The 24,080-nt window shown below is 47.7% G+C and overlaps 1 protein-coding gene across 2 annotated transcripts in view; it reads left to right on the top strand.

Moving 5' to 3' along the window:
- LOC144933566 (uncharacterized) overlaps positions 1 to 24,080 on the top strand; it is a 73,312-nt gene that overhangs the window by 724 nt on the left and 48,508 nt on the right. The window contains exon 1 of one of the 2 annotated variants that reach the window (XM_078858487.1): positions 10,499 to 10,786. The exons of the other annotated variant lie outside the window; for it this stretch is intronic. The gene's annotated coding sequence lies outside the window, so the exon portion shown is untranslated. Of the gene's footprint in view, positions 1 to 10,498; positions 10,787 to 24,080 lie in introns of those variants that run through there. 2 annotated transcript variants of the gene reach the window in all.

The following is a 24,080-nucleotide window of genomic DNA, read 5'->3' as shown; positions in this document are numbered from 1 at the left end:
GGCAACACTGCCGGAATGAGTTTTGTATGCAAATTGACGCAGTGAATATTCGAATTTGTCATTAAGAGTCAGCATTAGCATAGTGGCGTCGGGATTGTACATGCATCTGCATAACGATTTGATGATGAATTGTCACCATTCAGGGTGGCGATGCGATTCAGCGGTCTATTTTTGGTGGCTTTGCAATTGTGGAGACTGTAGCGGAATTTCGTGGCTGTAAGCGTTACGTGAACCCATTGCACACATCAACACAGTCGAGTTTACGAAGTGTCTATTATCGAAGTCTAAACACGCGTGATTTGGAGGCACGTGTTACGAGTTTGTACTCGATTTTAGTCGAATGAGCGATGTCAAAAATGCTGGCAAAGCGAGCGGTTCACATCCTGATTAGGGGTTAACTCAGCCCATCACCATCCCTCCGGGGTCGATACAAAACAAATATACAAGTACCAAGTTGTGGGGAAGTCAACAGTGTGTTTCTTATGGAGAGGCTCACCCCCGTCACAGGAACGTGGAATTCCCACCACTGGCTCTGTGTTTGTAAACAGCAGATGAGCACCGACACGGGATCGGTTGAGACATCACTCTTGGCTGTCAGCCTTGGCCGGGAATCCATCTCGGTTCGTCAAGTCCACGTAGCGCATTGCGCTAACCACTGCGCCACCGCTCCCCGCATGTGAACTATGATGGTGATGGTTGGAACTCCGGCTAGAGGGCGCTGTCTGTGGGCTTAGCACGCGGGGGGCTCACAAACATCAGCGGACGGCTTCAATTCCCGGTCGGGCTCAGGTAAATGTTACATTCACATGGCCGGGACAAGTCGGACCATAGGAAAGCCACTTCTGATTTGCTACAGATAAGTGAGGTCCCACTGGCTGGTGCCAATTCTATCGGTCCTGGAGAGATAATAATGGTAATGATGATTACGGTGGTCGTGATGATTTTAATGGTGATTATGGTGGTGGTAATGCTGGTCATATTGGTTCTAATTATGAAGGCCGTCATGATTATTGGTGGTGATGATCGCGATGATGGTGGTGGTGGTAGTGAAGATGGTTCTAGTGGTGACTAACAGCACTGCCCACGCATTTGCACGGGGATGTAACGTGGATTGCACGCTCTGTGGATTTACCGATATTCGTTTCCCAATGACACTCCCTGGCCTAACTTTTAGTCGTCAAAATGTACAAAATAACATATCAACACCAACTATTTTACATACCAGCAACACATTTATAAATATTACTCAGACAGTTGTACAATTATTTTACAAATGAGGCAATATAATAACAAGTATAACCACAATTAAAACGGCATTATAACCACTAACCATAACAGCCACATCACCACAACTAAAACTACATTGTTAACCATAACAGCTGCAACGTAACCACAGCAATTGCATTATAACTACAACCATAACCGCGTTGTCATCACAATAACCAGAACGATAACCACTTTATAACTACAACCACATAACCACAATAGCACCACAACAACCACATTGTAACCACCACCGTAACCACAACGGCCACGTAACCAAATTAAAACCACAACCCCATTATAATCGCATTATCACCACACCTCAGCAAGAGCGTTTGTAGGTGTTGTACGCGTGTTTCCCTTCCCCAGAGCCGTTTGCGAGATCCAGAACGTGAGTGACGGACGGGACGGACATTTGTGAACGCCGTGCAGACAGATGGGGCAGATTTGACCGTGCCGCATTAAGTTTTTTTTTTTACACAACGGAGTCCATCCCAGAATCTGATATCAGAAATGGCTTGGTCGACAGCGATGGGAGTTGGGGGGGGGATTGGTTCGGGGGGTGAGGGCAGAGGGGGGGGCGTGCTGGGGCCGCGGGGCGGATGTTGGCAAGAGTTGGCGGAACATGATGCACATCCGGTGCCTCGGGCTCCAGGGGAAGAAGCTGGGGGGGTGGGGGGGATGGGCGTAGAGTTGGGGTCGTGGGGTGGTCCTGGGTGGGGGTTAAGTTGGGGTGGTCCGGGATGGAGGGTTGGGATCGAGGGGTGGGAGACTGAGATGGATAGGGGTGTGTGGGGGACTACGAAAAGGGAGGCTGAGAAAGGCGGAGTTATTGGGGGCTGATGTGAAGATTGTGAGTGGCTGGGAGAGGATGAGGTTTTCTTCGAGGGGGGCCAGAGATGTGGTGTAGGGGGCTGCCAAGGGGGAGTTGGTGGTGGTGATGGTGGTAACCGTAATGTCCGAGAACCACCACCCCATGCCCCCCACGCGTTATTCTCACCCTGCCACCCCACCCCAATGCGTGCTGTCACTCACCCCGCTGTCAGTCGCACACGCGGCCAGGCACGGACTGCGGTGATGTGGTGGTCGTGGGGGCTGTGTTTGCCACATTTCGCGTTTGTGTTCCTGAGCGAAACAGTCGCGTTGTCTTTACTTTTGGTATATACCGCAATTCTCAACTCCGTTCCATCGCAAGGGTGACTGTCCTTCATCGCGGGTTTTGTAACGCACAAAGCATGCTCTTACGAGCAGCAGTATCATCATCATCACAGTTACTCTGCTTATGATGATTGACGTCCACGCTTTTAGAATAATTGTGTGTCATGCATGGGTTTGCCCCGGAAAGCTTGACTTGAGTATCAAGACGATTAAGGAGGATCGTGCTGCATTCGGATGTTTGGCCAATTCCTTGACTCACTGCCGGCTTCATGTGACAGAGTAGCCGGAGAAACGCGGCGTATTCAAGGAGATAACAGCGCTGCCAATCTCTTGGCCACACCTCGCCGCTCCCGCTGACAACACCTGACAAGCTCTGGTGGTCACATATCTCAACACTTTCCAGAATAAACCCTGCTTCGCTTCAGATATCTGACTATGTCGGACACATTTGGGGTAATTTGGTCGGAGTGTGATGGATGTTGTGACATTTTTCAGTCTCATGAACGATTACAATATGTGGCCAACATTTCCTTTTCCCCATTAGTACTTTCCCAGTTGTATCCCGTGTGTTCTATCGGCATCATGTCATGGGTGTGTTCAGAGAAAGGTCCACCGAAGGATGTATCACAACATTAGTGACATCTCAAGCGGAATCTTATCCACATTTCGTGATCGGGCTGAGACCACCAACTCGCTACAGTACTCTTGCGAACTGGGTTTCATCCCAGGTGGTTGAAAATCTCAGGGGTGGCAGCTGAGAGCCCTGACATCTGAGCCAGATGACCATCTCAAAGTGATTTATTGCTCAAATGAGCATTGAGGCGATCCTCATCTCCATTTGACAGCCCTGAGCCAATGGTTGGGATTTATAGAATGTCATGGTGAGGGCAAGTAGCTCCATATGTCGATCCCTGTAAAGTATTCATTATATTACCATGTGCAATTTATGTGACACACAGGGGTGATTCGATTCATTTTCGCAGTTTAAGGTAAATATTCAATTGCAGAATAACAAAGAAACTCAATACATTCGTCAAGAACGGTGTGTGGCGTTATGATGAAAAGATATCATAGGCGATGTTTTGTATTGTTTTTCTTTTGTATTTTTAGTTTAAACAGTTTTAGACAGAAATTAAACACAATTGGAGCAGATAACATTGTGCTGTGAAAATTTAAATAATTTGAGAACACATTTGAAGAGCTGTCATTGCTCTCGATTATGCATGTGTAGTGACTGACTTGGAGACGTAACTTATTGAGCGCAATTCTTTAATTAAACACCGAGCACACTTTATACACTTTAGACAATACACACCCTACACTGTTACACACTCTGCTGTCGCTCGCTTATACTCAACTCTACACTGGTTGCTAGCCTACACACAACGCTAGCCGTCTGACACTGACGGCGCTGAACTAAGACAGCCAACTACGTCTAGCAGCGCTATTATCAAGTGGAGACGACAGCGACGAAGGCACGAGACGACAGCGATGAGGGCGACGATCTTCAGCAGCAACGACGACGACAGGGATCCCACTCCAAACGACAGCCCCAAGCTCCCGCTCGAGGTCCCCTTTTATTCTGTTAGCGTGGCCTCGCTCCGCCCCGGCCACGCCCCCCTTCTGGAACCTACTAGCGGGTTCCCGGGCTTCCCTCACGTGCAACTTCTGTAACCTTTCCCCTCGATCCCTCTCGGGTCGATCACGTGGCCTGCTGTCAGTCAGGGCTGCTACAAGCTGCAGATCCCCTTCCCTGCCAGCAGCCAGCGCTATGCTACGTAGTGACCAATTCTATGTCACTACACATGGATGAGAGACGCCAGTGAATCCACTTTGGGATTAAACCATCATTACACTCCAGTCACTCGCTCACCGGAAGTCAGTGACCTCCTTATCACTCTTCTATCACTACTACCGTGGTTGCTGTTCCCGTGAACTTCACCCCAGTAAACATGCAATGTTCCATGTTTACTGGGACTCTGTGATGCATTCCCCTCTCGCCACACCACACGCATGCCTAGGACCCCGAGCATTAGCCCCCAGCATCAGATCTCCCCATCTGAGGTTTTTCTTTTCTCCCGAGGCACCTATAGAGAGCGAACTGACCCAGAGTTTCCGCATTGTGGGAATGATTGTCAAAGTCTGATGTGCAGGAGGGGAAAGCGGCCAGCCCCTGGGATATAGAGAGCATTGTGCAATGCAGTGGAGCGACAGCATCAGGGATGAGCGATCGCACAGAGAGGAGTTGGGACCTGGTAGCGTGACAACCGGTGGCAAAGGGCGCCGTCTATCCTGGGGAGTAGGGAAGCCTTTAGTTTAAAGAGATTGAGGCGGGTCTCACTTAACGAGTGAGATATGTTCCGCGAAAATGTATCGGTAAGCGAAAATTCCTTAAACGATCATCTTTTACCCATTGACTCCCATGTTACAAGCAGGCACCGTCCCCCCAACTACCCCCCCCACCTACCCGTTCCCCAAACCACTCCTCCCCCCAACCACCCATTATAGTGACACCACGAGACCCCCCTCCTCTACACTTCGAAACACGCACGCACACAGCACGCGATAGCTGGTATACAAATAACTGCTGGCTGCCGTGCACCCCCCTGCCACCATGGAAGGCATTCGATCGATCGGTCTGCACTCGCTATGTGAACATTTTTGCTCGTTTTGCGAACAAATTGGTCTCAATTAAAATTGCTCATAATAGCAAATTATTGTAGAAAGAATGCTTCGTTAGGCGAAACACAAGCGCTAAAGGTGTAAGAATCACAAAAAGGTGGAGGCAGAGCTAGGAGTAACAGAGAGGTCGCTAATTTGAAGGGATAGGGTCTTCTCGTTGAGGTGTAAATTAACAGACAGGTGGGGCAGAGCTAAGGATAGGGGTAAAAGGGCCCTCGGGAGGGAAACACGCTCTTGCTTCAAAGGTCACACGAGGGTCATCGTTGAGACTTGATGCGTGTGCTCCCATCGTCTCTTTTCCTTAGCTTTAAATTCAAGGATGAGTTTATTGCTGCACAGATATAAACCTCAATTTTACGAACGACTGGTTTACGAAATTTCACGTTAACGCAATTGACAAATATTGGACCTTTTTCGATTAACGAAATCTAATTTCCATGTTAACGAAATTTCACGCGGCACGCGCCTTGAGATCAAACAAGAAGTACCTGGGAGGCTGCGTAATCCGTCCGCGACAGCGTCACGGTATCCCTGCATTGCAACAATAACGCATCCATATCACCTGTACAGTCATTCTAACATGCAGATGTTTTGGTGAGTTCCCTGAAACGGAAATTGTTTGTTTTAATTAATTCTAATTTAATCGTTTTCATATTTATGTTCTTTTATTATTTTTGCATCGCGAAAAGTGATATCGGTGTATATTCCCAAATTTTTGTGTTACATTAATAAGAAAAGCCATTACTATTTATGAAATTTCGTGTTACGCCTGTTTTTTTTTTTTTAAAGAACCCATCCCTTTCGTAAAGCGAGGAAAAACTATACTGTATTATCTATTAAGAGCGCTATTTGTTGCTGGCCCATTGGTGTTTTGAGCCATTGGGCCTGCTGTGCTCAGCAGCCATGATAGGAAACCTGCACGGGAGGAGCTGTAAAGGGAAGAAATTAACTGGCCACATATGTGGGGAAATGCATAATAATGTGAAGGTGTTTCATTGACGAACAAGGCTATCCTGGGCAGGAGCTTGCTCATATTTGGAGGTACGGAGCAGGAATATTAACTAAAAACGGAGATTCCGTGCGCAGAAAGCGATTCCAACCGAAACGGAGGTCGAACCCACGCTCGAACACGTACACGAGCAATGTGCTTAAAACCCACGCTCCTTACCCTAGCCCTGACCTTGACCATGACCCTAACCATAGCCCTAACTCTGAGCGGGTGCGTGGATTCGAACAGGGGTTTGAGCACGCGTTCGACCAAGAGTTCGGGTTGTCGTGCTTCGAATTGCTGAATGCAGCCATTAGGGTATCGCCACTCTCCACCGGTTGTTGATTTCCCGCCGTTGGTTGCCATTGGATGATAGACTTGTGTCGTGTGTGCGTAACACGTGCACGAAACAATGGCCTCTATCGCGTCACGGCGCACGTGACGAATGCAGCAGCAACAGCGAGTGGGTTGCTGACCCCCAACCGCGAGCAGCATGAGTTCGTTGTGGTTTTCAAAAACTTTGGGAATTTCCTCCACGGCGCGATTACAACATTTGCAAATATGTTAGCAACCTTTTTGCTGGACTTGCTCACCCCACACACACTTTGACGTGCCACTAACCTCGCTGCAACCGCGGACGTGTATGGGTATGTACAGCTGTACGTACACAAGTGTGTATGTGTGTGGTTGTGTCGGTGTGTAAACATCGGAGCCTAAATGACCAAACCACCAATTTGAGGCCACAACAAACGAAGATCCTCCGTTTAGCTTGAACAGACTGTTGGGGCAAGTGCTGACAGCGAGCACCTATGATGTTTACACACCACACCAGGTACTCATTTGAGGCTTAGTCAACCCAAGGGAGGTCCAGGACCGATTCAGATTCATATCACCGGTGTGTTGGCCCTTGAGAGGGAATCGAACTTGCCGGGTTAGTAGCGTGGCGCACTAACTGCTGCACCACCGCTCCCAGCACTTTGAGGTCACACGCACGGTCACACACGGACCTGGGGAGGCTCAGCAAGCTTTGGGCCTGGATACTAATCCAAGCAATGCCCAGTATACATGCAACGTTGGGCCAAACATGAACTGGAGAGCAGAGGGCAATGCAGCAAAATCGGTTGTTATACTGCACCTTCTATGCTCTCGCGTCTGCGCTCCGTCCCTGACGAACTTGTGTTCTTGGTACGGCGCGTAAACATCAGTTCTAGGGATACAAAGGCGGCCAGGCCTGGCTCTGACCACCAACAGCACTCGCTGGGCCCAGCAGTTTGTTTCAATGCGACGCGGGGGATCTCGTTTTGGCAGGGCGGTGCGTGACATTGTTGAACTGTGGCAGGACTGACGGTATGAGGGTGTGTGTGTTGGGGTGTGTGTGTGTGTGTGTTGGGGTGTGTGTGTGCGTTCTGGTGTGTGTGTGTGTGTATGTTGGGGTGTGTGTGTTGGGGTGTGTGTGTTGGTGTGTGTGTGTTGGGGGTGTGTGTGTTGGGGTGTGTATGTGTGTGTGTGTGTTGGGGTGTGTGTGTTGGGGTGTGTCTTGGGGTGTGTGTGTGTTGGGGTGTGTGTGTATGTGTGTTGGGGTGTGTGTGTGTGTGTGTGTTGGGGTGTGTGTGTGTGTTTTGGGAAGTGTGTGTGTTGGGGTGTGTGTGTGTTGGAGTGTATGTGTGTGTTGGGGTGTGTGTGTATTTTGGGGTGTGTGTGTATGTTGGGGTGTGTGTGTGTGTGTTGGGGTGTGTGTGTGTTGGGGTGTGTGTTGGGGTGAGTGTGTTGGGGTGTATGTGTGTGTTGGGGTGTGTGTGTGTATGTTGGGGTGTGTTGGGGTGTGTGTGTGTGGCCTCATCGTTGGGAGCGGTGGGGTAACGGTTAGCGCACTGCGCCTTCCGAACCTGACGAACCGAGTTAGATTCCCACTCACAGACAATTGCAAGGGCGGATATATTGTCTGGGCCTCTCGGAGGTCGATTCGGCCTTAAAACGAGTGCCCAGTGTGGGTCAACACCAGCGCTGGAGGGACAAAGGCGGTCGGGAGTGGTGCTGGCCACCCACCCCCTCGTGTGCCGCAGTCAGCCATCATAAGTGTTCGCAAACAGCCCTTGCCCCAAGAGTCCGTTGAGGCTATACGGGGGATCTTTGTAGTTGTAAGTGGGAGAGGGGATGTTGTTCATGTGCGCGTGTGTGTTGGTTTGCAAATGTGACGTCCGTGTGCGTGCGTTTGTGTGTGGGGGAGGGGTGTCCGGGTATGCGTGTGTGTGTGTGGTGGTGTGAGTGTTGAAAGGTTGCCCGTGTGTTGATGTGTTGGTGTGTGTGTTTACGCGTGTGTGAGTGTGTGCGTCTTTGTAATTGTACATGTTGTACACATGCCTGTTGGTTGGTGTGTGTATGTGAGTCTGTATGTTGATGTGTGTGTACATGGGTGTTGGCATGTATACATATATGTGCGTGTGTGTGTGTACACGTGTATGTGCACGTGTTGGTGTGTGTTCACGCGTGTGTGCATGTGTGTGCACGTGTGTGCACGTGTGTGTGAATGCATGTTGGTGTGTGCGTGTAAACGTTTGTGTGCACGTGTTGGTGTGTGTTCACGCGTGTGTGAATGTGTTGGTGTGTGTGTTCACGCGTGTGTGCGTGTGTGTGTACATGTGTGTGTGAATGTGTTGTGTGTACATGTGTGTGTGTGTGTGAATGCATGTTGGTGTGTACATGTAGGGAGCGGTGATCCGAGTTCGATTCCCGCTCACGACCAACTCCTGGGTCTCCCCTAGGTTGACTCAGCCTCAAATGAATACCACGAGGGAGGCGTGGGGCTGGCTACCCACCTCCATCTGTGCTCGCTAACAGCACTTGCCCCTACAGCCTTTCCCTCTCGGGAGTAGTATGGGGAGTTTGATTCCCGCTCACGGATATTAACACCAGTGGCGATCATCTCGATATATCCTGGACCTCACCCCTAGGTTGACTCAGCCTCAAATGAGAACCTCATGCGGCCAAGTTGGTCAGGCCACCCAAGCCACGTGTGCCGTGCTGGCCTTCAGAGGCGCTCACTAACAGCACCAACACACAATCCACACGTGAGTAGTTCACGTGTGGATTGTGTGTTGGTGAGTGTGTTAAGGCTCATCGTGGGGGTTGGGGGGGGCATCTCTATCTTTGTGTGTGCAGCGAACTAAGATGAAGGCATTGTCGCACACACGCGGACCCATGTCGCCACAGTGGACGTATACTGTAGCTTTACCCACACATCACGGGGTGTCAATCCGCTTGGTAAAGGTCTCCCCACAATGTCCCACAGTTGTGAGGATTGCCTGACCATCATACACCACCACGCAAGTGCATTGTACTCGAGTCCACTTGTCGATTGACAACGGCGGAAAAGTGACGCTGTCTCCATCACGAACCGTGGGACAAATCGCCACATCCACGTCTCTTTCACTCGTTCCATGATTTTGTGAATCTGTCCCCAACGTGCCTTGCGTGTGGATAGGAGGCCACGGAATTGGCCTCAGATGCAGTTCTGTGACATCCCGCGTTCAAAGAGACCCTTCGCTGGCACACACGGTGGTTCATTGCTTAATGCGAGTTTTCCAAACGATTTGACACCTTTATCTACTACGCCTGTTAAGAACGAAAATGTGTTAATTTTGTGTGCCGGAGGAGGGGGGGGGAAGTAAAAATGACACAAAACCACAAAAAAATCACCACCCCAGTGAGCATTCAACGTTGGTCCAACGTTACAATGTTTTAGGGGACACGAGCTGCGGAATTGACCTTCGTGTTGAGGTCGAGCAGGTGCTGATGGGTTGCTGCATCGCGGGGTCGTCAAGAGATGGCGACCGTTTGGAAGAAGCCTTCATCCAGCAGTGGATCGATCATGGCTGCCTGCTGGTGGTCATTCAGACTCATCACAATCAGCCACTCAACTGATGGAGATGATCACCATGGCCATTATCTATCAGCCACGATTGTGATGATGGTTATCATCTCACTCAACTGCTGGGATGATGGAAGATGATGATCATCGTAACCATCATCAGTCACGATGATGATGATGATGGTTATCATCTCACTCAACTGCTGGGATGATGGAAGATGATGATCATCGTGACCATCATCAGTCACGATGATGATGATGGTTATCATCTCACTCAACTGCTGGGATGATGGAAGATGATGATCATCATGACCATCATCACCAGTCATGACGATGATGATGGTGACGATGGTTATCATCAATCATCCGTGATCAATCCACTGCTGGATGGGGGGGGGGACATGAATAGTTGGTGATGATGGTGGTGGCGTGCCACGAGAGGGCGTGCGTGTGGCGTGTCCCGATCACGGTGTTGGTGGTGGTTGGTGGTGGTGGGGGGGTGCAAGGCGATGCTCACCCCCCCCCCCCCGTGATTACGCGGCGATGTGCGTCACGGCGCCGCGCACAGCTCCGCTCCATCCTCCTCTTGCTCGATTCCTCCTCCTCATCCTTTCCCCTCTCCGCCGCATCCTCTCCATCCCCGTAGCTCGCTCCCCTGCCACTCCATCCCTCTCTCCTCTCCCCTCTCTCGGCCTTGCGTCGGGCACGCATCTACCCGCTCGTCGCTGCTGCTGCTTGCTGCTTGCTAGTGCTGCTCTTGGAAGGGCATCGGCTCGTCTTGAAGACCCTGGAGTGACCAGGGAGCTCCGTGCAAAAGCACAGAAGAGGTGAAATGTTCGCGAAAGAAATGCATTTAGTATACGTGTGTGCGTGTGCATGTGTGCGTGCGTTCGTGTTGGGGCTCGGGCAAAGGCCCTTGCAGGGGAAATAGAGGGGTGTGCTTGGAGAGAAGGAAGCATGGCCATTGGGGGTCGAGGCGAGGGGAAGGATTTTACGAGAGTGGGTGGGTTCAGGGGAGAGAGGTGTGTATGTGTGTGTGCTGGCCATGCGAGCCAAGCTTGTGCGTGGGAGGAGGAGGAGGGGGGTGATAACAGCGCCCCTGCTGTCAGCCTGGCTAGCCCACTGCTGCCTGAACTGCTGCCTGCCCGTACCACGTGTCTACTGTCTGCCTAAACCACGTGTCTTGAGTGTCTACTGTCTTCCTAAACCACGTGGCCACTGTGTACCTGAACCACGTGTGTGCGTGTTTTACTCGTTTGCCTGTCGTCTGAATTTCTGTTGTCTGCTAGAACCACGTGCTTGCTGTCCTTCTAAACCAGGCGTCTTCACATTTTCCTGAACCACGTGGCTGACTGGCTGTCTATTGCCTGTCTTAATCACGTGCTTACAGCCTTGATGGATTTCTGTCTAAATAGCTATCTGTGAGCGAGCCTTCGTGGATGTGAGTGAAAATGCTCTGCGATTACGTATTTAACTTATTCAGGAAAGTGTCAATGAGTTGCAATCCTTTTTTTTGGGAGGATCCTGCATTGAGCTATTTTGCCAATTCGTTTAAAAATAAAATCGTAAACTTGTGTTCTTTCGTGTGGGTAGGAAACAGAAACATCCACTAAGTGGTGACATCATGGCGTTTGTGCCAGAAGAGGTGCACTTTCAGGTGCGCTTCTGCGGACGTCTGGAACGCTCTTCCGATGTTAGGAAGCCGCTGGGGCTTTGCAATTTTCATATGGATTGAAAACATTTCTCTAGAACTGCTATTTGTGTTTAGTTTGTTATCCTTCCCCGCGCCTCCGATGAGCACGGTTTGCTATGTATGGAGTAAAATTAGTTCAACATACATACTTTAAGGCCACGTGAAGTTTCGAAGGCTCACTGACAGGAGGTTACGTGGCAGACCCAGATGCCATGGTTTGAACTGGCATACCGGATAATAATTCATAAACCCATTCGCAGTGCTGACATCTCTGGACACCACCACCACCATCACTGGGTTTGGGTGTTTCACAAATCTCTGTGATCCTCCAACTCCTTGCCTCCTAGGATCACAGGCAGGTGTGTGTCGCCACATCCAGCCGAGGTCACCATCATCTTCATCGCTGCACCAAACTCCTCCTGGTCCTGTCACCAGAGTGGGATGAGTAGTAACTCAGTGTTGAGGATGGTTGTGTTTGATGAATTATTAACCATGTACCGTGGGCATAGGAACACAACAATGATAATAGTGACAATTATTTATCCAGGAATTCCTGAATCTCAGGACTCGTTTAAGGGCGTCCTGCTTTGGGAATGCAAACCTGTCAACCCATACGGTGTCCCCGTATTCTTGTACAGGGAGTTGTTTTCAGGTCCATACCGCGTACAGTCGTTTCAATCCTGGCAACAATAAAACAAAAATCAACATGAGTGTGAGCATCAACATCTCAAGCAAGCAGCAGCATCAGCATGCAATATCACATACAGCAGCATGATGAGTGGCATCATTAACGACAATTATCAAAATTAATGCATAAAACAGTGTTTGTTTAGTTACATTATTTTTATCTTCTTGGTTCTTTCGGTAAAGTCACGTAGAAGGGAAATAATAAAAATAAAATATTGTTTTATTTTTATCAGTCACGTAGAAGGGAAATGAAACATTATGTTTTATTTTTATTATTTTATTATTTCCCTTCTACGTGACTTTACCGAAAGAACCAAGAAGATGAATCCCTGCAGTCACGAAAGCTTTAAATCGAAATTTTACATAATTTTGTCTATTTATTTGTGTTTATCCCTTGTCATGGGACTCTGTAGGATGAACGTTGAGATTTATAAGGGCACGGGGTGACCAACAAGGTCTGAATTGGTCTGTAATAAGGTAGGCACTGATAAGGGGTTGACAGGTATGGGAATGTTTTGACCATTTTTATGAATTAGTCTTTGGCTACATGTGGGGAGGAAGCCAGAGAATTTGGAGAAACCAAGCGTGTATACAGAAAAGGGATTTTCACTCTAGCACTGCCATCTACTGCCCACCTGGTAGCCCCATGCTACACCTGGAAAACCAGGCGGTGGGCCATCCACGTACTAACCAGGACCGACCTTTCTTAGCACTGAGGTCTGACGAGATCAGATACATTTTTTGTGATTTTTACGTCGGCATCGGGCAGAGGTCGCAAACGGGTTTTGATTCCTTACCCATACCCGGCCGCACCAGGGTCGCAAATCGGTACCTGTATCCGTACCCGGCCGGGTACAGGTAGCCGTATCCTACCCGTACCCTACCCGAAATGAGTGACAAACGGTTACTCACCAGTGACTCACGGCCTACCCGTACCCATACCCGGCCGCACCAGGGTCGCAAACGGGTACCCGTACCCGTACCTTGCCGGGTACGGGTAGCCGGGTATTGGGTAGGGTATGGGTATCGGGTACCCGTTGCGACCTCTGGCATCGGGGCAACGTAAGTTTGGCAACTGCTTCAACCACAGTTTTCATTGCAGGGGATTAGTCGTCTGTGATCCCTTCAATTAGTGGCGTTTATGGACCTCCTCTGCCTACCAAACATTGCCCCCCCAAGGCTACTGTCCCTCTCAAAATCAGAATTGTCCTTTAGAAATGTGGTTAGGACTGGATATGACAAACTACATCCGGTGATGCTGTCACCTTAAACATACTGTACTGAGGAAGGCGAAAGCCACCACAACTGCCCTCGGCCCAGTCACGGTTCACGAACCCGAGTGCCGAGCGGTGTGGGTGGTGATGTGAAGAGAGTGGGATCGGATGGAGGGAGAATGAGCCGCGGACCTGCCCTTGGGCAGATAATTTGCAATCAAGGGAGATGCAGTGTTAATGATGACGAGTTAATTGATTACTGTGAAAAAAAGGAACAACATGCCTTTCACGCCGCGTGGCGCTAACTTCAGTCGGCTAGAATAATTGATAAATTTTCTAGAAAGGGGTTTGATTTGTCGAATGGCGCCCTAAATAGAGAATGGCTTTATCGGTCAAGTTAGCTTGGAGTTCAATTATCCCACCATTTACAAAAGTCAGCGTGTGACCCACTTCTTAAGAGACCATATCAAGGGGCTCATCTCCTTTGGCCGTCCTAAACCAACGGTGGAAATTCCACATTCCCATGGCATGGACTCATAATCTTGGAAGACCATCATCTGTGTTGACTTCCCACACAGTGACACTGATTGTATCTTCCCTGAAGGAATGATTGGCATGGTTGACCCAATAATGGAATTTGAACTCAGCCTATAAATGCTGTACAGTAACAGTAAACGGAATAAAGTACAAATATTTCCTCCGTGGCCCTGGCCTCAATGGCCTGCAGTGGTGACTATTGGTAGAGCTGTTAGTGGTGTGCGTGGCAGTGTGGAGCAGAGGTCGCAAACGGGTTTTGATTCCTTACCCGTACCCGTACCCGGCCGCACCAGGGTCGCAGATGGGTACCCGTACCCGGCCGGGTTCGGGTAGCCGGGTATCGGGTAGGGTACGGGTATCGGGTACCCGGTTGCGACCTCTGCTGTGGAGGGGTTAGGGGTAAGTGACTTTGCATGCATGTGGGGGTGTGATGATGGATGCATCGGTGATGGGTATTGGATTGATGGGTGGTGGTTGTTGGGGTTCAAGGGTGTTGAGGTGTTGGCCTCATGACCTACAAGTGTAATGTTGGCCTTAGTTGGTACCCAGTACTCTCCACCAACAACACGTGTGTGTGGTACTGCATACATTTATTTATATAGTGCGAGGCAGTTGTTTATACAGCAAATGTAGGTAAAATTGGAACGTCTCTCTACTCATTGTGGCTGTCCTCTCCTGCATTACTGGGCCCTAAGCCGCTTCTAAAAAAAATCCACATGAGTATGGTCGGATCTAGTCCAGTACATTGATAAGACTTCAATACATCATGTGGCGTTGCCTCATTAAACCGAGCCTTCAAGAATTGATGATAATGATGCTGACAATGAGTTGACTGACCAGGGTATGTTGTAAGAGCATGGTGTATACATCATTGACAATAAATGTTGATACGAGCAGCAAGTAAAACGTATGCATGCAAGTAATAATACATATGCATGTTTTTCTTCTACTTATGTATTAAACCACATCACGGTTGGATTTTATTGCAATACTAAAAATTGGCTTATTCTTATTAAGAAGTCCATGGTGTTCTGCAGCTCAGCTATTATATTTGCAAACAAACTCAACATAATTCGTCATTAACACAGTGGAGGGTTCCTTAAAAGGTGACGGTTCGGGCAAAGGTCCTTTGCGCCACTGCCAATGCAGTATCACTAAATAATGTATAAAATAAGCAGTTAAAATAGGTATCCACACACACCTGGCACACATCTGGCACACATTTACATCAGCACATTGGCACATCTACAAACACGCTCATACAATGCAAAGATCCCCCGTATAGCCTGAACAGACTGTTGGGGCAAGTGCTGTTAGCAAGCACCGATGAAGGCCGGGACGGCACACGAAGGGGGTGGGCGGTCAGCACCCCGCCCGGCCTCCTTTGTCTCCCCCAGTGGCTATGTTTACTACACATCGCACCACGAACTCATTTGAGGCCGAGTGGACCTTGGGGAGGAGACCCAGGACCGGTTCGGATAATCGTCACCGGTGCTGACCGTGAGCGTGAATCAAACTCGGGTCGCCAGGTTCGTAGCGCTAACCGCTACACTACCGCTCCCCACACACACACGCGCGTGTGAGCACACGTGTGTGAGATGTCCACACACACACGTGTGTGTGTAATGTCCAGGCAAAATGTGCACGTGTGTAATGTCCAGGTAAAATGTTAACGTGTGTGGAAATGACACACGTGTGTGTGTGTGGACATTACACACGTCCACAATGTCCAGGTAAAATGTGCACGTGTGTGTATGTGTGTAATTTCCACACACGTGTGTGTAATGTCCAGGTAAAATGTGCACGTGTGTGTGGACACTACACACACACACGTGCGTGTGTGTGTGTGGCCATCACTGGCCTCGTCCAAAAAAATGCGAGAGGGCATCTTTAAAAAAAAAACACGCGCGGCGCGCGCTCGGGATGAGCCAATCGGAGCGCGTGCCGGGCACCACGTGACGCGGGAATCCCGCACCACCCCTTCGTGTTGAAGGAGCCCCCCCCCCGCGCGCCCCCCGGGCTGCCCCGCGTTGGTTAAAAGAGAAATCCGCGGAAGTTCCCCCCCCCACACACACCGACCACATGGGTACACGCGCTTTGTAACACGGCGAAACAACAGCAGTTCTAAGTCTAGATTTGAAGCTTTCGTGACTGCACGGATTCATACTCTTAGGTTTTTTCGGTAAAGTCACGTAGGTAAAAATAAGAATAAATAATAAAAATGATAATTATTTTATTTCTATTATCATTTTTATTTTTACCTACGTGACTTTACCGAAAAAACCTAAGAGTATAGTTCTAAGTCTCTTTTCTCGCTCCGGCGAGCATTGTGAGGCATCGGGTGGGCGAGCTCGTCTGTGTATTCCACGTTCCTCTGGCGGGGGCGGTTACTTCGCAGACGACAACGCCCGTTTCGCTGGGGATCACTGCTCAATTTTCACACGATGTGGTGACTCATTTATCTTGTATCGACCCTGTTAGGGAGGGATGATGATGATGGGCTGAGTTAACCCCAAGACCAGGATGTAAACTCGCAGCTTTCCGCTTTGGGAGCCGCTCCCTCTGCCGTTGAGCCGACCCACGTTATCGAGTTTTGTAATCGAATAGTTACTGTACATCGTATCATCTCTGACCTGAGCCTATCAGCAAACCACTGGGGCTCTTAAAGCTCGGCCCAGATTAGTGGTGGGACAGTCAGCGTTGTAACGAGACGGGAAAACTTGACTTGCATCCCACTGGGATTTGTGCACACAGTGTTGGTGCACGGTGCTTTTCCTGCAATATTTTGCTGTCTTTTCTTGGATTTTCTGTTTGCACGTAGTCACTTTAAGATCTTCTTGGTTCTTTCGGTAAAGTCACGTAGAAGGAAAATAATAAAATAATAAAAAAAAACATAATAAAATATATTTTTTTATTAATAATAAAAATAAAACATAATAAAATCTTTTATTATGTTTTATTTTTATTATTTTATTATTTTCCTTCTACGTGACTTTACCGAAAGAACCAAGAAGATGAATCCCTGCAGTCACGAAAGCTTTAAATCGAAATTCACTTTAAGATGTTTTCTTGTTCATGTTTTTAGTTTGTTGCGGTTGCACCCGATTCAAGAGCCGAATGGCTCACAGGGCTATGCCAAATAAATGAAATTTGAGATGTAAACTCCCTCGCCAGGTGTGCAGGAGGTCGTGAGTTCGATCCCGACCCTGACGGCTGCTGTACATTTGGGGTTTGCGGTGTCTCTCCCGGTGGTCGCGTGGATTTTTTTTCTCTCTCTTTCTCCGGTTTTCCCCTCGACATTTAGAAGCACGCGTTTAGATTATTTTGCTGCAATAAAATCTCCACGTGAGAAGGCCATTTGCGTTGAGCTGTCATTTCTAGCCAAGTCGCTTCTGAAGCGAGTAGATCAGTGGACTTTCCCGATAAATAAAAACAATAGTTTAGTTTTTGTATTTTTTTTTGTGATTTGTTTACTTTTACTATACTCTTCACGCCTATCGTGTTTTTGTATTTATTGTAGCGTTCTGACCCGCCTCTACTGGACATCTGATCTTCATAGCTCATCGGATTCCCCCAGTATCAACAAATATTCTGAGCCCAGAGTGACACCAATCGACCTCCAAGCTGCTACCTCTTGTGGGCGCAAATTTGAACAAATTTGCCTTTTCTGACGTTTCTATTTGCAAGCATAAAAGAAACTGAACACATTCGTCAATAACACTGTGTGGCCTTAAAAGAAAAGTACATAATAGGTGAGATTTTGGACAATGACCAAAATCTCACCTATTATGTAGCACATAAAGAAGAGTCATTACCTGAAATGTCCCTTTTTGTATCGTTTAAGGCCATACAGTGTTATTTTAAAACGTGTTTAGGTTTATAATGCATGTTTTTTTTGGGGTTAGAAAGCATAAATATAAATGTGTTGTTAAATCTGCTACCACCCAACAGCCAGTTAGTAAGGTTTGTCACGTAAACAGAACATGCCAATTCGTTACTAATACAACACACCGGTGTGTTGGAGATTAAATCCACAACATTTACAATTCGAGTAGGTTTACTCTCCAACACACCGGTGTGCTGCACTAGTAACGAATTGGCATGTTCTGTTTACGTGACAAACCACACTAATTGGCTGTGTCCGGTGGTGGCGGATTTCACGACACATTTATATTTTCACGATCTAACCCAAAAAGCCCTTACTATGGATGATATTGGCTGCGAAAGCCTACGTGTTAAAGTGTTTCGTTTTTTTTTTATTGTGATTGCCAATACAGCAGCAAGCAGCATCGCCAGATAATTGATTCAAGTCTGAGCATAGAGGTTGCCAATATTTGTGCCACATTTCAGCTCTCAATCCCTTCTGGAACATCGTTCGAATGTGCACCTCTTTTGCATTTTTACATATTTCTATTTTGGCTCCGTAATCTTGACCAATGTTGAGTAATTACACACAAACACCGACGCTGTGACTCAGGGTGACTTCCTGAATTAGCACTCACATGCGCGTGGAGACTGTACGCATGTGTGTTCACGAGATGTATATGTGCAAGTGCAGCCCTTTTGACAATCCACTGCTGAATGAGGATCTCCCCACGCCGTGCGGGTTACGAGGGGTTATATGACCATACTTCACCTTGCTTGTCAGCGGTTAAACTATATAGCTCTTTTTCAAAAGCTACCTGGCCACATACGATAGCCAAATGAAGTGGCTTATCACGTGTAAATGTATAACGGCCAAATTCTCTCAATGCATATTTCTTAATGTGGAGGGAAAACTAGAGGACCCGGAGAAAAATCCACGCAACCAAGGGGAGAACATGCAAACTCCAAATAAACAGGCGTCAGGATCAGGATCTAACCCATGACCTGTATACCAGACGAGGTAGTTAACATCTCTCCATCATGGCGAGCACAGACCCTGAAGTGTAGAAGTATTATACAACAACGGATTTTTTCTGCGCTACCATCCGCTGCACATAACATAGCCACACTGCAGCCCATAACACCTGTTATGTATGGTGGTGGTCACCCATCCACGTTCTGTCCAGGCTCAACCCTGGTTAGTTTCCAAGATCTGATGTAATTGGGCACATTTCAGGTGATTTGATCAAAGGCTTACTGGCCATTATATGATTTAGCAAATAAAATTGTTAATCTTCAACTCAATGGGGTATTTTACAGGAAAGATGAGTTAGCAGCATTGAGAACCTGGGGTTTATCTTCTTGGTTCTTTCCTCTGGCGAGAGGACGGCTGCTTGCGTTGTGGCCGAAACGTCGTGAGAATTGTTTTATTATGTTTTATTTTTATTATTTTATTACTTCCCTTCTACGTGACTTTACCGAAAGAACCAAGAAGATGAATCCCTGCAGTCACGAAAGCTTTAAATCGAAACCTGGGGTTTACCTATGGCAGTAATTGGTGATTAACTCGGGCTCTTCTTTTGAAGGGCGATGGTCACACATCATGAGCACTGCATGTGCCAGAAGAAGAGAACACGAACGCAATGGGAATTGTTTTTTCCTTTATTTTGTCGATAATAAATATGCTCCCAGCCACTGTTTGCATGAGCCATGGGTCACCATGAGCAGACATAGCTGAATTACATCTTTCGGATTCTTAGGATTTTTTTTGGGAAAAATCCGGAACTTTAGAGAGCCATATTAAACCCAAAGATTCGTAGATTTGTGAGAAAATATATTTGGAGCGAAGCTGGCATGTGAATAATTATCTGGTTTCATTGCAAATCTAGGGACTAAAAGAGCCATACTAATGTAGTGGGTTCTACGGAGGCACACACTTGAATTTGGAGGCAACACGTATATTACACGACCACAACAGGGTAACTACATAAACGTATACTGGTTAACTAGACCACAATGGGTTACTAGACCACAAGGGAGTAACTACATAACGGGGTCAGTCAGTAACACACTGCCTGACCCACGATGCCGAGCGTAAAGACCGAAGACCGAGGACCGAGGATCGAAAAGACGTAGCATCGTCGGGTTTCATTCCAACTGACAGCCGCGATTGCTCTCGGGATCTCCCCTTTATGCTCCCGGTCGTGGCCTCCTCCTTCGGCCACGCCCCCTTCTGGATCTCACCAGAAGGTTCTCGACCGAGGATCACGTGCCCCTCAAGCCACCCTTTGGGCCCCCTCGCTACCCTGTCCCGGTCACGTGCCCTCCCGGGTTCACCTAGACTGTCACGTCCTTACTTGTCCTCTCTCTGACTGTCACCAGAACCATGCCCCCTAGGGCCCGCTTCCATGCCATAGCTACTCTGGTGCCAGAGAGAGGCTCAGGACGCTCAGTTCCACTCTTGTGACAGTAGCTGGCGCTAAACACCATAGTGACTCCATTTACGTCACTACACTCAGGCATTTATGGTATTTGCCTCGTCACTTTCTGGTCATGTTGCCCTGCGAATGTCCACTCAATCAATTTTAAATCACAACTCATCCACAGTCTCCTGCAGGAGGGCACCACTGACACCCCCTCTATCACCGGAGACTTGTCATATACCTTCTAAGTTGTACTCCCTGAAGCCGTCCCATATTGCCTACAACCTTTACGAGTAGACAGCTCACTCCTCTTGCAGGCCTGGTGGATTTTCTCTCATCTCAAATTACAATTTTAAGCATACATTTCCAAAATGTCACCTCTTTTAAGCATTTTTTCCTTCATCTCCCACCCTCCTCCAACCTCACGCTCTCGACTGTCTACAGTCTACCAAAACCAAACCAACACCTCATGCCTGTATTCTTTGGTTATTTCGGTAAAGTCACGTAGATCCCCCCTCGGTCTAAAGTCTCTCCGCCTCTCTGCTCAATGTTGGTGATTTCAAAATCCATGTTGATGATTCATCTAATTCTTTCTCAGCCACATTCAATTCCATCGATCTCTCCCAACTTAATCTCATCTCCCACTCATCGCCACACTCTCAATCAGCCTCGTCATCCGCAACACCATGTTCATCGCTCTCACCGCTATTTCGTCCTTTAGTGTTCTTGACCAACACTTCTCAAATGTCTCCTTTTTTCTCCCTAGGCCACCGCCTTCCAGGTCCAACATCTTTTTTCAGCACAACCAGACATCTATCTCCTTCACATATCTGCTCCCACATTCTGTCTGAACTCGCTCCTCTGAAAACTCGTGTCTCTCCTAGAACATGCTTGGCCACCTGGTACACAAACACCCAGTGTCACTGTTCACTCACATTCGGCCTTGACGTGATCTCATTGCGGAATGGTTTTAGGTTTGTTTTTTCAGCTCATTGTTGCAATCTCCAATTCGTACAGTTGGCTATGTACGGTGCGAAAGAAGTCCATTTTACATACATACACAAACTGGAATAATCCTACATCGGCAAACATTCCACTCTCAAGTCAATATTCCGATTTGATTGTGCATCCCCCTAAACTTAGGCAATTTGAGTATATACCTCCTCAAAAAGCCACATTTATAAACCTTGGATCAGAGCAGTGAGTTTTCAGCACTGAGGTCCTGCGTTCAAATCTAAGTTCTAGCCACCCATGATTCACGCACGGCCGTAATTATAGTGAGTTGATGATCTTATCCCGGTAATCAATTACTGTAACAAACAAAAATCACAAGTTTGGTCATTTTTAGGTTAACTTTTCCACGGGACGTTCTCTGACATGTGGTGATGCAATGTCCTGCAACACTTCCTAATTGGCATTGTGGTCTGATGATGACGTGACACCAACAACACCAACGAAATAAAGAAATATCATTGGTCAGTGTAGGCGTCTGAGACAAAGAGCCAGACTATGGCACAACGTCTAGAACGTTCCAGGGGTGACTAAGATACTTTTATATTGAGCCCTCACTGTCTGCTGTTTAATTTGCGCTTTGGCTATACCAGCTCTTCAAAAACCTGACCCTTTAGCTTCTTCTAAAAATACCACCCTTATACGCAAGCTGAACGTCAATGAATAAACCACACACGCACGCTGATTCGCTGTGCGTTACCTTGCATGCCGTGCGCGTGCAGCTGAAGCAAGTGCAGTCCGATGTCTTTGGTTTAAAGTAGTGGTTCTTAACTGTTACTGCGGTCTTGCACCCCTTTGGTTCTCAATCGTAACAAAAATAATCATGTTTATAAATACATATGTTTGATGAAACAAAGTAGTTGTACTTATGTGCCCGTGCTTAACTTGGTGTTTCGATGATTTACCTTCAAAAAAAATCTGGCCACGTCTCGCACTCCCCGAAAGGGCATCTCGCACGCCCAGGTGATGCGTGCACCCCAGGTTATGAAAGGTGCAGTCAAAACAATGAACAATTCAAAGACTGTGTGTAGATGTGTACATGCGCGGGATGTTCCGGGCAGTTCCGACAAGCGTTAGAAGCTCCGTAAATAGCGAAGAAAAATAAAATAAAAAGTGTTCTAGCCACGGGCATGAGCGTGACAGTAACACCACTGGTGAAGTCAATATAGTGCTCCTGACCATAACTTTAAAGTCGTTTTTTGTACATAAATTAATATTTAAATTCGTGTTTGACAGCCTGGGGTGCACAGCATCGCATGATTGTGTTGAAATAATAGGAAACTAGTTTTCACAATTTCGAACACATTTCCAGCACTTTAAAGTTGCGGTTAATCATCGGTCCAGTCACGACGCGGATTTTCTACTTCAGGCATAGCCCGCCAACCAAATGGGCCTGTAATTCAGATTGAAATAATATGTCCACCTTTCTTAATAAATTGAGAAATGCTCGTGAAATGCCACAGCATTGGACGTACTCAGACAAACTGACTTGTCATCCACGCTGGGATGGGGATGGTGCATTCATTTTCGTGCTTGTGTCAAGCCGTGATTCTTCCTTAAATCAGCCTTATTTTTTGTAGTATCTGTACACAGCTAACTTGAAAATGACACCCCAGGGCAGGGTAGCAATGCATTAAGAAAGACTCGGTTTGGATGCATGACTCGGATGCCTTTCTGTGTTAAACTTTCTGTGTTCTCCCTCTTTACTGCATGTGTTTCCTCCAGGTTTTATGGTTTTCTTCTATAGCCAAAAGCATTCATTTGAACTGGTATTGGCCAAACCTCATGAGCACGTTGACTACGTACGGTGGCAAAAGAAGTTCCACGTGCATCCAAACAAATATTCCAACTCGTGACCCTCCTGAAAATGAGTCTTTAGACTCAGTGGAGCTTTACCGAGCGTGAATCAGTTCTTGTTATTTTGATTATTAGAATGAGCTTGACATTTTTTTTCCAAGAAGTTGCCCAATTAGTGGAACTGCCTATGAGATGCAGTAGTTTGTTTCTGTCTTATCCTCCTTGTCGCAGGTAACAACGTCCATTGAGGTTGATTGCCTCATTCAAGGGAGACCTCGGAAACCCGAAAGAGGAATTTCTTGGAATACATGTTTTGATGAGTGGACCTTGGATAGGACTAAGCACGGGTGGTGAAACAAAGTTTCATTTTGACAGACTCTTCCCTTAAGGGTGATGATTTGCAGCAGATGAGACTGTTACATTAATGTCATCAACAGCAGCCATGATCAATCCACCGCTGGACGAAGGCCTCTCAATGCCATCGCCTTCTCTCACAGTCCTACGATGTAACGATCCACCTCGAGTATGAATGCACTACAGTACGTCGACACATCCCTATGCCACCACAGGTCAAGGAGGCATGATGGCCAATGCTGCCAATTTCTATTCTTCACTCCTGTCCTTCTGCTCAATCCCGCGGTTGTTTGCAAATTGACATGTGACCTCTAATGTCTCTCCTCGCAGCCACATTACCACCATTATCACAGTCTGGCTTGAGCTCTTCACCTTGTCACACTCGTGACACATTCATCAAGGACCATTCTTAGAATCTCAGCATCACCACCACGTGGGTTTTGGTCTTCCCCTTAGTCGCCATTCCAATGCCTGTATCAGTCACCTGCTCCCCACCACCCTGCAGACGTGTCCCACATCCTCCTCTTCCTAGTCACATCCA

This window comes from Lampetra fluviatilis, chromosome 7 (assembly GCF_964198595.1).
Source record: "Lampetra fluviatilis chromosome 7, kcLamFluv1.1, whole genome shotgun sequence".
NCBI lineage: Eukaryota > Metazoa > Chordata > Hyperoartia > Petromyzontiformes > Petromyzontidae > Lampetra > Lampetra fluviatilis.
This window is presented reverse-complemented; position numbering and strand designations above follow the sequence as displayed.